Source organism: Cryptomeria japonica, chromosome 11 (assembly GCF_030272615.1).
Source record: "Cryptomeria japonica chromosome 11, Sugi_1.0, whole genome shotgun sequence".
NCBI classification, from domain to species: domain Eukaryota; kingdom Viridiplantae; phylum Streptophyta; class Pinopsida; order Cupressales; family Cupressaceae; genus Cryptomeria; species Cryptomeria japonica.
Window position 1 is genome coordinate 397,770,707 of NC_081415.1, and position 14,143 is coordinate 397,784,849.

The following is a 14,143-nucleotide window of genomic DNA, read 5'->3' on the forward strand; positions in this document are numbered from 1 at the left end:
GATAGTTGTTATAGCTAACTTCGTGCACCCATCAAATTTTGATGATTTTTTTTGTTGTTTTGTTTTAAGAGCTTATGGCTATTGTTTCATTTTCAGGGTAGTAATGACAAATGTAAGAGGATTTATTATACGTGCAAGGTTCGAAAAGTGGCTATTTCAAGGTGACATCTGATATATATTCTCTATTCCAAAATTAGCATGAGTGATCCAATACCTATGCACAAATGACTCAATAATTATGTATTGTGGATACCAATAAAATTGTACAATTCCTCTAATTACCAACTTTTTTCTCAATACTGATTATACGAATTAATTTGTTGGTTAATAAATGATTTTTAACTTTTAATGAACTTATTCCAATAAAATGGTTATTAAAATTGTCTCTTTCTTCTTCTTCAGAGCAGGGCAGGAGAGAAGAAATGTATTTAAGCTGTTCGGTGAGATTATAATAATTTCGGCAATTTGGAGTGGCGAATTAAACCAGGGAATTAGCATTATCAACTCAAGGGTAAGCCGCCTTCCTGTATTTTAAGTTTCAGGGTTGCATACTTTTGCATTATTTTCTTTTATGTTTTTCGTGAAAATATTGTACCTTTACCGATTAGCCTTAGGTTCAATTCCATAACTGGATTGAGTTAGGTTGAGTGGCGAAGAAACTGAAGCCTTGCACAATAATACGGTTAGAAAGAGGTAGTTTTCAGGCATTACGCACACCAGAAACATTGCCAATATAAGGTGAGTTTGAATACGCGTTCGGATATCCGGTACTGAATCTACCATATCCATGTTCTGGATGTATATATTTTGATTTGAGTAGTCTTTTCTGTTTAAAGTCCTAATTTTTGTGGAATGGATATCTTTCAACTTTTTATATAATGAATACTTTATATTATTAGAATGTATGTTTTTAAAGTTCCTGATCTTTAGTTGTAGAAGTAGCAATTTAAATTCATTCTTTCACGTCGAATTGGAAAAAGTTAAAACGATCTGAATTGAAATAAAAACCTTTAACTAGAAACAACGAACTTTAATGCTCAACCAAAACAAATTTAGTCTTATTTTAAAATTTCTTAGTCAGATATTTTTTCTTGAGGAGAGTTATCATACACTGCAATTTAGGATTTGAAATTTGACATGTAAGTTATTCATTCTTGCAAGCACATCATTGAACAAGCTTGTCTTGTCAGTTTTTGACTTGGGTTTTTGGTACTCTATCTCGAAATTTGTATTTTAATATCTAATGGGCTGCTTTAATTGTGGGTAAGCTGGGCCACATATCCTGTTCGTTAAACCACAACTTTGCCATATAGCTGCAAGTGTTACGGTGTTGCCTTAATGCAGTGAGAGATCTGAACCTGGCAATGCCCTTACAAGTGGTCCCCTTTTTTAAACTCAACAATCGCTTGGATATCTCCATTTGTCTTTTCCAACCAGTTTTGTAATTACAATTCATGATGTTATGTAAGAACTTTCTGAGAAGTTTTTTTTAATCATGATCGTACATGGAGGCTTTTAATCAACGTCATCCTTGGGCAAGTCTGTTGGAAAATAATGTTTATGTAGTAAGTTGTCCCCTCATTTCATCTAGAACATTCCAGCATGTTGGTCGTTTCCTGTTAAACCCTGCCTATCTAGAGTTTTCTACTTGCCATTCTAGGCTCCTCTAGAGAAGAACATAAGATATAGAAATACAACACCTACTCAACTATTAGCTGCCAGACTTTGACTAAGCAAAAATTCAGCAGAGCCAAAATTTGCAACTCGGCTAAGGCTGAGAAAAAATTCAGTAATTGTTTAAATTTATTTATAAATATTATTTTTTTCTAAATTCAATAATAAAATGTATTCAATGAGTTCATAAATGACTACAAAACTGTTTTCTATAAAATTTGACTCATTTGAATACAAAATCACACTGTCATGCAAAGTCTTGATACAATATTTAGGTGTCAACTATTATGAATTTATGATGATTGCTTTTCAAAATCATCATCATAATTCACAAATTGCATACGACAACATTTTATCTAGTGAAAATTTGGGGATGGATTCTAATTCTTGCAATTCATGGCAGCTTTTGTCTCAGCATTAAAGGTTGTGTTTTGTGGCTCCGAGTCAACCAAATCAATGACCTCCTCTAATTTGTTCTCTATCTTTCTTGTGCAAAGTTGAAGGTTGTATTGTATTTTATAATAATAATGGCATTTGAATCTTTGATATTGATATTATGATTATTCATCATTGATTAATGATATTATGATAGTGATAAAGATGATTTTCTAAGTTGTTGATTTTAGTCTCCACTCCCTAACCCCCTCATTGTATCATTTCTTATATGAGAATAGATCCCTATAACTAGTGGGGGTCTAGAAGTGAAGACCTAATGGGGTTGAGGGGTAGCACCCCTCATGGGGGTTTGGGGGCAACACTATGTTCACAATTTTATCTCTTAAGGAAGAAATTAGATATTTCATATTTGGCACATTTTTGTTTAAAAAATGATTTGTTTTTTGTTTAGGCAGGAACTTGACAAGTGAATGGCACAAACTCATGAGTTTTTAAAAAAATCTCGTCAAAAACTCGGCCAGCACTTACCAAATTTTTTGTCGAAAAACCTTGCACGAAAAAAATCTGACGAGTACTCATTGAATCTGCGACCTATGGTGCAAGCATACACCAAATATATAGATCTGATATGGTTTGCTGCCTTGTAATTTATCTCATTTGTTCCAATTTTCTTGCTTTGTTCCAAGGCTTGAGGGTTTTTCCACACTAATAACAAGTTTATAGCAATTCTTAAGGGTTAGAAAAATCTTCATATGAGACATTCAATCATTAATACTTTTACAGGAAATGAATATTCACGCGACTCGACCTCTTTTTAAGATTGGAAGTCAAACAATTATCTTTAAATCTTTGTTTAGAGAAAATAACCTTAAAAGTTTCAAAATAAAATTATTCTTTTTACTCATCGAAGCACTACAAACACAAATTTTTTACTCATCCAAGTACTACAAACACAAATTTTGACTTGTAGGACAATTTCAAAAGTTTGGAAAATCATCATTGGTTTCTTATACAGAGATTCTCTTATATTTTGAAGCGTCACTCTCTTCTTTTGTGTAATGTCCCTGGTAGGATGGTTAACTCAAACCTACAATTTTGTTTTACAGTTAACACAAACATAGCTCTTTCTTATCTCCAAGTTAATGTTGGCAAGTGAGACTTTGAGAGTATATAGAGACTACAATAAGGACAATGAAAATAATTAGCAAGATAGTGGCAGATAACCAACTAAATTACATCAATGTCAAATTCATAGAATCGATCAATGCCAAAATTTTGATTATGCTAAATTGATAGAGAACAAGCAAAAATGCAGCAGTGCTGAAATGTTAGACTACATCATCTGATTCCGATACATGCCAAATTGGTGGATAATGATATACGATAAAATAGATCCAGTAGATAAACCAGCTAGGATCTTATTACAATGAAGGCATAGATATAGTGTTGAATCATTAAGGATCTTTAACAGTAGCAATCAAAACTATTGCCATCCAATCAGAATTTTAAGCTCAAGTATTCTTGACTGAAATAATTACATGAGTTTAATGATAAATTGATAATGATTCAAAATCACTATAAACCACACTCAAACTGAAATTATTGATTTTAGAATTACAGATGATAATCGAATTATAAAATGTTACCTACAAGAATGATGTGGCTGACTATAAACAAATTTATACAGATCATAACAACATGCAGATCCAAAAAGAAGAATGGCTTGATTGATTTGACTGCCTGTTGATGGTGTTTTTACGCACTATGGAACATAGAATAAAATACTAAGTATTCTATCCTCTCTTGAATAAAGACTCCCAAATGCTAAGCTATGTTATCAAGTGGGACAACTCCAAGGTTCTCGAATGTCAGGTCTTGATGTGCTCTTGGATAGACTCAGTTGTTTGATGTGATATTGCTGGGATCACAAGGTGGACTTACGTTGAATGCTTGAATGCTTTGAATGTTGCTGGAACGTGGAATTTAACTTGATTTTAAAAAAAAGGAAAAAGGATAAGGGTTTAGAAAGCTATTTTAATCCCAGGAATGTAAGAGCAATGGACAATCTTTGGTGGAATTCAACTAAGCTTTGCTTCAACATGCTATGTGAAATATCCCCTGCAGTAGATAGACTGAATATGCAAGGAATATTTGCAAACAATTGGCTGTCAAACTGCGTGTTATGTGGTTTATGTAATTTGTGTGTTATGCTGATTAGCTGTCTCAGAGTTTTCAGACTTCTTGAGGAGATGTTAACCATAAATATTTATCAATGAATGACTAGCAAACAACTTCTTAATGATAGAATAATTGTCTAGGATGGTTATGCAACTAGTTTACACCAATTTGGACACATTACAGGTAGCTGTCATTTCATCAAACAATTGGCAGGAAACCTCAGACAACATACAATTAAGATGCAACCTTATTCCTCCTTTATTACAATAGACAACGATCAAACAAGTTCTTACAATATCCTCACTAATGACAAAGCACTTAGTACTCATTACTCAGAAAATATGAGGACATATGGCAACCATGAACATTACAAATTATCTGAAAAGTATATAGAATGGTGCCAAAAGAAACCTGATATATAAACGCCTTGCCTTGTGACTGAAGAAGCAATCAATATCCAAGCTTTGGTGCCCTCACATATGCCCAATCGAATTATTCTTCAAAATCGCCCCTGCTGCACATGATGGTCTGAAAAAATATAATTATCACCTTCTAAGTCTTCACTCTTTCCCCAAACATGATCACTACCTCCCTCCAACCAAAACGCCAATGTCAGTTGCCAAATTCGATGCAAGTGTGGGTGTCTAGGAGCAAAATCGTGAGACTTAGCAGTCTGATACGGTTTGTCTTCATATCTGATTTGGGTACTGATTTCTTCTTAAAACTCCTTCCAATCACTCCTAATAGAATCGCCCTTTGCCCCAAATTTTATCGCTGTCCTCCAATGCGTATTAGGATGCTTCAGCAATGGGATAAGAGCAAAATTGTGGGTTTGGTGGATGAAATACGATTTTGTCTCAGATCTGCAATTTGATCAGTTTTCTCCTAATTTTCACCTCCAAATGATCTACAAACAAATCGCCTTTCCTCTTCAATGAAAATCGATGCTTTTTAGGTGACCCAAGATGATGTGCTGATTTCACCAAGAAACCAACTACCTTGAAGATGCAACAATCATCAATAGGCACAATATGGAAGACTGATTTATCTCCCACTCTCAACTGCAACCCCTCGGAAGATCTTTCACTCCCTCAGTTATGCTATCAATGGGAGTTTTTGTTCCCAAAGACATTATTCTGCAGAAACCCCTTGGCTCTACAAAACTCAATCAATATCAAAATCCAATCCCAAGCTGCTTTGAAGCTCAACTAGATCTCCCTTAATACTTTTTCAGTCCATCTCTAAAAGCTTCTAGAAATAATATTATAATAATATTATTTCATTTAAGTGACTTTATGATATAATATTTAATTAAGTCACTTTATTAAATTAATTAAATATAAAGTCATCTTTTAATTTTTAATTTATTTGATAACTTTATAAATAATTAACTTAATATTATTAATTAAGCTATCCATAAGAAATATCAATAATTTGGACAACTTAACTAATTAAATTAATTAATTATTCTTACTCCAAAAATGGGGACATTACACTATGAACATTTCCACAAGGCTAGTGCAATCTTTTAGGGATAGCTTTATGATTTTCAAATCACAAGCATAGACACCATCAAGTTGATGCATATCAATGAAGAAGCGTTAATTGAAGTTAAGCTTTGGCTAAGATGGATTCAATTGACTACGCAAGACACTTTACCATCGACAAGGTGTTAGTAGTATGGATATACGAATTTCACCATTGATCATACACAAAGTTCTTTCATTCATCTAAATAACATGAAAATCAAATTGAGAAGTAGAGACCATGCGAATTGTCAAATCAACATATAGAATTCACCATATCTTCAATGAAGTTTACATGCCTTTTGCAACAATGTCTTGGCAAAAATCTTTCCCTTCTCTTCCTACTCTACTCTAGCTATTTGCTTGCTGAGCTACTAACTATTCTCTATTATTATTTACAAATGAAGAAGTGAGCCTTTTATAGTGCTCTCATTACAATTGAGTGGCTCAGATTGATTTATAGTCAATGGCCAAGATCGAAAGATAGAAACCCTAATTGGGGTTTGTTACACCCATTGCAAAGCATTTAATCCTTTATCAATGATAAATTTACAATTGATGGGACACGTCCTTTGAAAATTCGACCAATAGATGATGACAGTAGGTACATCGAACTTTGTGCCCATGTGGTAGTTATCTCTCTTGATCGAAGAGTTAGGTACATTGAATTTGGACGCCTTAGCTTGAATGATATGAGTAGACAAATGATTATTAGGCGCCACCTCAGCTTGCTCAATCTTTGTAACTCATCACAAGTGTGTGAATGAATGAGGCATATCTCTTGATACTCAACATTTCCAAGTGCTTGATGTGATGATAACTTTGTTGATGTCGATCCTCTTTGATTAACTCTTCTGAAGCCATCTCTTGTCTTAATCATTTCTGTTTGGAGCTTTTATCTGGCTATACTGACAATGATTCTTGGATTTCCAGAGGAAATTCAAGATTGTGAAAATTTCGTCCTTGAGTGCTTGATGAGGGTCAACCATGCTCCTGCCATGGTCCACCTGCGAGAGTTGTTTGAGTTAATTTTTTATGATATGACGATAACGCTTGCAAATAAAACTAATGGCCTAGGCTAAGATTCATAACCCTAGAGTGTATCTCTAACCCCTAACATGAAATATGATCACCTTGCTAATGATAAGTTTTTATAAATGCTCAAAAGATGATAAAAAATGTATTAAACAAAATCTTCTAAGATTGAAATCAATAAATGACAAGATATACCAGCACTAAAATAAGATCTGATATGACAAAACTAACTTGTCTCAGACCTGCAAACTGATTAAGAATGGGCTGGTAATCGATCTTTGGGCAAAATTGCCCTCTCTCAAGGCTTCGCTGATATCAACTTGGGGTTTGTCAAGTTGCAGATGTAGGATTCCTGATTACTTCCCAAATTCGCTGTTGATCAATGATGGATTCGCTGGGACTTAATTCACTGATATCTAACAACCTCAATGTTGCTGCCCTAAGCGAAAATCAATTTACTGAGTCAGGAGGTCGATTTACTGTGATTGATGATCAAGTTTGACACCTTGGATGGATTCGTCCTATTCCAAGTCAAAATCGCACTTCTGGACGGATTCGTTGTGGCTGTGTGAGCATGGCGTAACCTGGATCAGAATCATACCTCGAAAGTAGATTCGCTGTAGCTGTGTGTGATCCAAACTTAAATTGCTATTGCTGGAGATAGAACTCGCTGATACCAAACAGTCACAAAGTTGCCATCTTCAATGACAAATTCGGTTCACCTTAATCAAAATCGCTGTTGATAATGAATGAATTCAAGGCTTCCTCAATGACAATTTTGATTGAAAGTGGAATCACTGCCTTAATGAGATCAATTGCAACATCGGTCTTGTGTTGATCAAATGAAATGATCAACACAAACTTATAACTACTTGGAGGAATGCGATACCTCATCACAAGCCGACTGATGGATTCCATTTAATGCTTTATAATTATCAATTTCAAATTTTAAATGGAAGTATCTCTTTTCAAAATCGTGGGGTCTTGGAAGTGAGTTTGTTGCAAATCGCTACTTATATTAAATGCCTTGCAATGAATTCATGAATGCAAACACCATATATTCAATATGGTTTGATCAACACATATGGACGACTTCGAATTTTGAAATTCAAACCTTAAATGCAAATGCCCAACCGAATCATGGAAAGAGTCTAATTAAAGAAGTGCAATCCACACGTTTTCTTTGTATTGATTGAATCACATTGTGCTGATCAAATCAAATATTGCGCCCCCAGTACAACAACTTTCATTAAATGCCTTGTAAATCAATTCTTGGGATCAATATTGAGCCTCGAAGTTCACATTTTAAATGTGTGTCCCCAGCTTACATTGTGGTAAGTTCTAATTTTGAAGAGGCATCAATCATATATGCTCGATCAAAATAAACTCATCAAATTAAATGTTTCAGCTCGTACATGTTTTAAATTAAGGGTGGCATCACCCTTGCTCATCGCACCCATTAAATGGATTGCTCCGTGTTTTAAATTCAAAGCAACATTATCTCTCAAATTGGTGTTCATTGAATGGTGTATCATAAGGCGAAGTTAGCCCAAGACGTGCTTGCTTTGCCAGGAGAGGTCTTAAAATTTCAAGTCATAGAGGTGCTTGGTCAAAGGACGAGATAGTTTGCTTGAGTGATGGCGTCCCTAGTAATGTCCTTGGCAAAAGTGATGGAAAACTTGTCATTGATGTCAAAGCAATTTCTATGATTGCTTATATAGTTGCTTATATAGTCAATGATCTATATGTATATAGATATACAGTTGATGATTGGTCTTTATACAGTAATGAATCCTCAGATTGTTCTGTAGTATATGTGTTAACAGTGGATACAATAAAAACTCCATATCCTATAATACAGATATCATATACAGGCAGTATACAGATATACAACAACAGATAGTGTCACTGTGCCAGATATTATACATATATATTATACCGAGATCATATCTTTGCAGATCAAAATTCAGATCAGTTTTTATGACAGATCATGGTTCATCACAATCAGCATATAATCACTTATACACAGCAGTGATACAAACTCAGTATAGAAGACGGTATTATTAGTTACAGTAATGCCAGCAATCAGGACAATAACATTCATTAGAGAATACAAACATGTGGCGGTTCATACATATACAATACATACAGAGATTTTTATAACAGCAAGGTTAATGCACGTAAGCAATGTTTGAAGAAAAGTCATTCTAAATCAACGAAGTATTAGACATAGCAATCTGTGGTGAAATAAAGACAGCAGTCAAAAATAAATAAATACGACAAAAAAATTTAAAATAAGGGGCCCACCTCCTTATGCTGGAGCCCTCACTAAAAGACAAAAGTAATGGGGCCCACCTCCTTGTGTCAGTTCCCACTAAAAGACAAAATCTTCCTGCTGAAGAGAATGATAAAGGTGCAGCGTTTAAGTTTTCATAAAGGAAACAAATATTATTAAAGAAAACCGATAGTCATATTTTAGTTTTGATCAAAATCATAAACAAAGATAAGACAATGACTAATCGGTGGTCAAACAAAGGTAATTGGTGGTCAAATAAAGTTTATCGAGGGTCAAACAAAGCTCTCAATAAACCAAAAAATACTTATCGATGGCTAAACAAAATCGTAACCAAATCAAATAGAATCGTCTTTAAATCATAACATTCAAATAAATCATAACCTATAGTTATGAATGGACATCATCGGTGATTGTTAAAAAGACACGATGTTTGTCAAAAGGTATATAAGAGTTATATAAAGAGAACGATAGAAAAGAGACGGAGATGATAGATATAGTGTGCTGTGTGTTGTATGATACGTATATGCTGAAGAAAATTCAGTTGTATTGTGAGAAAATAAAGTGGATATATGATGAGTGAAATATCAATCAAACATATACAGGGTTGCATATGAAGCAGAAGACATATTAATGATGATAAAAGAGAAGTGTATGCAGATACAGTGAGTGGATTATACAGTGTTTTACGCAGATCTGAAAGAAGACTATAAGAGGATCATTTGTGGGTATCTAAGGAATATATGTGAAAGAAAATATTCAGATTTACACAGCAGACTTAATAATCATATATCAGATTTAGAAGTGAAGACTGTGACAATTTTAGTAGCAGATTTTCTTCAGATTGTAGCAGATTTGAATTTGGGTGAAGTTGGTGCTTTAGCCTTGTGGGTGGGTGCTCACTAAATCAGATTAGGAGTTGGTGCTTCATCAAAGGGGTTGGTGCCTCTTGTAAGTTGGTGCTTACGAAGTTAAGGAGTTGATTCTTCTTGTGGGTTAGTGCTCACAAATCAGATTAGGGGTTGGTGCCTCTACAAGTTTGTAAAAGAAATCTATTAAGAACTTATCTACTGTGGTTTTCTCCCAGTTGGGTTTCCACGAGAAAATTTGTGTCTCTTGTGTTTCTTGCAAATGTGTATGATTATTTAAATAGCTGCATAGTTTGATATCATTTTAAAGAATTGAAAAGAATTTAATAAACTGATTCACCCCCCCCCTCAGTTTATTTGAGTGCTCTTCAAAAAGAAGGCTTGAGCATACAGCAGTGTAATCGTTCTTAGTCAAGGGACAAAATGTCCCTTGGTTTCCATGCCTTAGCCAAGTTTTCTCCTTATTTCAATTAAGCGATTCAAGGGATGAATCGATCTTTAGCAAGGAAGGATGTCGGTCATCTCTTAATTCGCTCTTTGTCATTGCCTTAGTCGACTTGGTATAGCAGTTGATGCAGGAGCATCTCCAGTCTATGAGTAATCTTGCATCGACCAAAAATATTTCCTTTCGGTTTAGTTCTTGTTCAGTTCAGTGTGCAGTTCTTTGTGTTCCTACCAGTAGGTGCCAGTCGTTGCTTGCTTTTCATTGCAGATCCTATTTTCAGTCTCTAGGTTGGTTCATGTGCTTAATTCCAGATTTTCAGTCCATTTGGATTCTTTTCCGGCTAGTTGTCGCTCCCGGTTTGACTGTTTCTGGGTTCCGTGACAGTTCTTGTGCTTATTGGTTGGTTTTCCTTCTTTTCCGGAGCGGTTTCTTGGCATGTGGATCTATTTAGGGTCTTGCCCGATGTTCTTTGGTGTGTGGCCGACCTTCCTGCTTGTTGGTTTATGTTTCATCATCTACCAAACATTAGAATAAGATACCCAAAGGTATTCTATCCTCTCCTGAAATATCACTGCTAATTCCAAGGTCTATATGTGCGAACAAGCGACTTTAGTGGGATAGCTACTTGGGTACTGTATGCTGAAAATCTCAAGGGGGACTTACGTTTACGAATGTCTTTCAAGCTTCTGGACTTAGATGGATTTACCAATTTTCGGCTCTTTCTCTTTTTTTGGATTTTCCGGGATTTAGACTTTCAAAAAGGGCAAAAAGGGATAGGGTTAAGAAAGATGATCTAAACCTACGAATTCTGGAGATGGTATTAACTGGGTGTTCTCGGGAAACCACACTTTTCTTCGCCACACTAAGGACAACTACACAAAGCAGGCACAATCTTCAACGAGTTGTGCTTATGATCGAAGTTTTGGCATACATAGGGGATAGGCTTAGACTAACTTTGCACAGTGAATGGAAATCATCCACTCACCAAAAGTATGAGTGGAGATACATTGTTAATTAATACTTATCAAATCCTTCATTCAACTCTAACAACTTTGAAAGCAAATCTAAATTAACTTCTAACTAATGTGTTGAGGAAATTGAAACCATGCTAATCACTCAAATAACAGAGATTACAAGTCCTTAAGAGAAAGCGCACATGCAATGTATTATTTGATAAAATGACCTTCACGCAACAATATATCAAAAACCTCACACTCTCCAAATGAGAGGAGGTAGCCTTATATAGTTTCTCAGAAAATAATGAACGACCGAGATCAAACAGTGATTAAGGGCCTAGATTGAAAGTTATAAACCCTAATTAGTGTTTCCCAAAACTCTAATGGTTAAAATGAACAAGAAGACAAGTGGCGCAACTGCTATTCTCACTGAGGTGAGTGTCCAGTTTCCCCTTTTGTAGATTTGATGTATCTGGACACAATAAGACACACCTCTATGGTCACACTTGGCAAATTGCTGATTTGGAAATCAACCATATACACGTCATCAGTACAAGTGGCGAGAGTATCTTCCCAGCCGAGTGCTTGTGTCAGGAAATCTTTGTCTATGCGCATGAAGCTCGAGACTCTGGAGAGATTTTCCTTGAGAACTGACTCTGTAACTTTGAAGAAGTTTCCCTGGACTTTGGCCCTTAAATTCTCCGTACGCAGATGCTTCTCTCGCACCTCATCCTGTTGCAATATCTCAGCTGCCACAAGGAAAACCTTGTCTTGAATATCTCTGACGGTTTTTTCAATTTCTACACTCTTAGCCTCAGATTTTCTCAGAGATTCAGTCCTTGTAACCAAGGCAAAGTACCAAGTGCTGAAATCATACAGGTCACCAGGCTGGATGACTTTTGTGTTTACAAGATCTTGCCGAGAAAGTCCTCTGATTTCCTTTAGATATGGAATAATCCTCTTCTGAATATCCTCGCTATCCTCCCAAGCTTCAGCTATGTCTCGAATTCTGCTCAATAAGGAAGATGTGAATTCATGTGCTGCTATTAGGCTCTCAATGAGTAAGTCAGCACGTTCTGAAGCATCCACAGTCCATTCTCTCACTTCTTTGAAGGTTGCCTTCATGTCTTCATAATCTTTTAATGACTCTTGTGGAAGAGGTATGGGCGGAGTAACAGGTACCTCCTCTCGATCTAGAGGTTTCGTCAAATGTTGAACATATTTCTTCCATTGCTGCTTCTCTTCCTCAACCTTCATTCTTTTTTCCTTCTCCTTGGCTAGTCTTGCCTTGAGGGCGTTGCAAGAATCATCAAAATATTGGATTTCTTGAGCCTGAGTAGGCTTACCCAATTCTACTGTAGTGATCTTATAATCTTTTGGAGCAACATTGTCCCGAGTTTTACCTTCTTTAGGTACAACAACCTGCACTATCTCTTTGAATTAAAGAGAATCTCTTGGCTGGTTTGGGCGGTCTTATCTCAATTGGTTTACTCACCATAGTCAAGATTGCTGCTGTGTTCTCCTCTAAATGATCCTCTTTAGGAGCCTGAGCCTTTATTCTTTCCTTTAGCCAATCTGGAATGGTTGACTGCTCCATGCCACTTTCATCAAACTTATCCTCTGTTTCCTTTGGTCCTGTACCTATACCATCTAGGAATTCCCTTGGAAACTCAGGTTCTTTAATTTCTACATTCCTAGCAGAATTCGACTTTTGAGCTGGTTCTTCCATTACCTCTTCCATTGAGGCGGAAGGAGCTCTTACTCCTATATCAACATTCATCCTCTGTTCATTAGCTGTAGCCTTGACTGGAGTAGTGGATGTAGCGCTTAAGGTCGAATGACCCTCATTAGATTTATATTTTCTGCTTGCATCCCCGACTACTTTCTTTCCTGTACCCCTCAAAGAATTTTGAGTGGGTTCTTTCCTTTTTCTGGATCCAATACTTGACGAAACACCATGGTTTGAAGACATTGATTCATTGGTCCCCATGATATCATATGTGAGATTGGTACCTTTGGATTTAAGATCCTTTGTCTTCTCACTTGCCCACCATTTCGAATATTCAATTATTGGTCTCATAAGGTCACTCAAGTCCGACCTTTCAGAATCTGACCAATTAACCAAGGCGAGGGGCTCATTTCTCAGTTTGTCAAAGTGAGGCTTCTCAAACTTGGGATCATCTTCAAGCTGATCTGCTACTCTAAATACTTCTGTTGCTCTAATCAAATTTAGGGGAAGTCTGGACCACAATCTCTTTCTAACTTCAAAACTGTCAGTTGCATCAACCCAATAGTCTTTGAGATCCGGTCTATGCGCGAATTTTTCTCCATCAACCTTTTTCATCTGGTGAAAAGGGTCAAAATGTGTTCTAGCCTTATATTGGAAGAATGGGTACTGTTGTCATTTTATGACACCCTTGGTCCATCAATGAGAACCGATCAGAGATATGTTCCATGGACCAGCGCTGCCCCAGTTGATCAAGAAGAAAAGCAATGGAATTATGAAGTGTGAAGTGTTGTCTTGCGAGAAGGAAGTTCCTAAGTCTTCCCAACTTCGGTGACCCAGGTCTCCGAAGTTCCCCCAACTCCGAAACCCCTAGGTTCCCAAGTTCCCAGTTCTTCAACCCCGGAACTTCGGAACCCCCAGGTTCCCAAGTTCCTAGTTCTTCTACCCTGGAACTTCGGAACCCCCAGGTTCCCAAGTTCCTAGTTCTTCAACCCCGGAACTCCGGAACCCCCAGGTTCCCAAGTTCCTAGTTCTTCTACCCTGG

The 14,143-nt window shown here is 36.3% G+C and overlaps 1 long non-coding RNA gene across 1 annotated transcript; it reads left to right on the forward strand.

Moving 5' to 3' along the window:
* Positions 1-243: 243 nt before the first annotated feature.
* Positions 244-740, forward strand: LOC131071591 (uncharacterized). The gene is made up of 3 exons (XR_009112541.1): positions 244-263; positions 403-511; positions 643-740. It is a non-coding gene; the product is annotated as an uncharacterized LOC131071591 (long non-coding RNA).
* The last annotated feature ends 13,403 nt before the right edge of the window (positions 741-14,143 follow it).